This window comes from Bombyx mori, chromosome 5 (assembly GCF_030269925.1).
Source record: "Bombyx mori chromosome 5, ASM3026992v2".
Taxonomy (NCBI): domain Eukaryota; kingdom Metazoa; phylum Arthropoda; class Insecta; order Lepidoptera; family Bombycidae; genus Bombyx; species Bombyx mori.
The window spans coordinates 6,871,339-6,874,179 of record NC_085111.1 but is presented as its reverse complement, the minus strand read 5'-3'; positions in this window follow the sequence as shown (position 1 = coordinate 6,874,179).

Below are 2,841 nucleotides of genomic sequence, written 5' to 3'. Positions count from 1 at the left end.
TAATACATGAAGTAAAAACTTTGTACCCTTTTTTACGAAAATTCCGCGGATGAAGGAGTATGAAATTTCCCACACTTAAAGAGAATGTAGAGAAAGAGTGCAGAATGTTAATTTTTTTTTTATTATGCATAAAAAATACATTCAATCAATAAAACAAATATTTGAACAATTGAAGTATAGTATAGTCTTTGACAATAGAATCATAAGTGTCCAAACTTATAATTTCAATAAATTATAGTCGAATTTCGACGGTACCGCGGGACCACTAGTTTCGATAAATAACAATGACAAAACATATTCTTATAAAAATAATCCAGCCGTGCCTGTAAAAAAAAAGAAAGTATTCAAGATTTATTTTACATTTCTATATTATATAAATAAAGAACATATTGAAAACAAGGGTTGAATTGACGAGCAGTTTTATTTTTAAAATTTTGGAGAAGCTCGCGTTTATTCCAAATATATCACAAAGTGAGTGGGCTACTTTTTATGTCACGAGGTTGAGTCTAATTTGGCTTTCCTATCTTCAAACCGCAACGTTTAACTGCTTCCCTAGGAATAGGCTAAATAATGGTAGGAATCTGTGCGGACTTACAGAATGCTACACAATAAACTAATTAAAATATAGCATTGTTGTTACCACTAAAACTGATCCCATATTTGTGCTTGAAACAATTTGGCTCTAGTCTTTAGTGATAAATAAAGTTGTAAATGATAAGGAAAGGCTAAAGTTGTAAAAATTTACAATAACATACGCCTTTAAAATAATTAGAAGTAACTAACACGTCAATAACAACTAATTCAATAACTATCAGAATACACCTCAGAACCGTGTCACTAAATGACAATCAAATGTAATCGAGTCCACCCAACGTAAACAGTTATGAAAATAAGTAATACTTATGAGTAGGTTAACAAGTGTGCACTTAAAATGAGATATCTAAACACAGTGGCAGCAAAAGTGTTTCAAATTAACCTGTTCGGGGCTTTTTATATTTAATTAAACACTAGTATGTGCATACTGGTTTGCATGTGACAAATAATGGTTTTCGACATTAAATGAAATGTATGTTTTAACGTGTAATAACAGAGGAATATGTGGCAGTTCGAATTAAGTATTTTTGCCCTGAAATATGTAAAGGAAATTAGGTGAAAATTGATATTTCAATGGATGACAAAAGATCTTCAACAGTCAAACGTCGGCCCAATATTCGCCAGTTACAAAGTTAAGGTAATCTATATATTAATACGTGAAGCAAAAACTTTGTATCCCTTTTTACGAAAATTGCGCGAACGGAGGAGTATGAAGTTTTCCACACTTATAGAGAATATAGTGAAGAAGTGCACAATGCTAATATTTTTTTAAAAGAATGCATAAAAGATACATTAAATCAATAAAGAAAATATTACACATACTACCATGTATATTTGACACACACACGCATGCATACTATTTGTTTATTGTCAAACTTTTCTTTGCAATCTGTCAGTTATATTCTGTCAAATTGAGAATAGATTAAATATTGTTTTATCTTTATTAATATTTGTCTAAAGTGTAGACGTGACGAAATCTGTGATTAAAGAAGTATAATAGTCTTTGACAATCGAATCATAATAGTGTACAAACTTATAATTTCCATTAGTTATTAGTTATTATAAAATAGTTTTGTGAATTTGTACGAAATGAAAAACTGTTTTTTTTTATAATTATTATTATTTGTCCCCTTTTTACGCAGCAAAGAAACAATAGTTCGATGTCATTTTCGGGCTCTAGTAAATATCTCACTTTTTTAGGAAAGTACTATAATGGGTCAAATTGTTTATGAAATGAATATTTTATTATTTTCGTTTTGCAATTTCCTATATTTCAAATAAGTACTTTTCAATTTTCATGATCACGAACTACCCTGGTATTAGTAATAGAATTGAAACATTAATATTTAGAACTAACATATGCTTCACTTTCTATTTTTATTATTGAAGTACAAGATAAATAAAGTTTGAAATTTTAGCTTAATTTAAATGCCAATCCAGTACTAAAAGAAAGAAAAAAACTCTTTTTAATAAAACAAATATTATTAAGAATAAAAATTTATATTATACTAAACATCATTACTCTCAATAAATCTTTGTTGTAAATTCAATAAGCTACAAAATATAAAAAAAAAGCAAACAAAGAATTAAATTAAACAAACAAACACAATGACAGACTGATTTTTTATTTAACCCGTTCATAAATATAAGAAAGTAAATCTCATTCAAAGAGACAAATCGGTATTGTAGCAAAAGACGAAATCGAACAATTAATCACATGATTTAATAAGGCCAGGCCTGTTTGGAATGCGAATTTAGAAATATTCAGGTTTTCCTCAGAATTTCTTACGTTGCTAACAAACATCCTATTCGACTTATGACGCGATTAAGGTCGTTTAATGAGAAAAAGTAATATTAGAGAACAAATTCCAAACGATATTTTTTTTAATTGGCGTAGTAGTATTGTGAACTTGTTCGGGTTTGTACCATCAGTCGTTATTTCAACAAAACAAATATATCTGGTCTCAAATCAGGTCGTAAAATTCATGATTGTAATGACTAAAACTACCTAAAGACTCTGATAACATCTTAACCCTAACTAGGCAACCTGTCGACTCCAATAAAAATGAATATAAATTAAAAATGGCCTATATTATAATAACAACTAATCTAAGAATCATGACCTTCAAAACGTCATGCTCATTTCGGTTTTAATAAACGCGTGGAATGCCTGCGGATTTGATTAACAGGATTTTAACTGACCGGGAATTATGAAAGATAACATGTATCTTCATCCTGGATATCTGC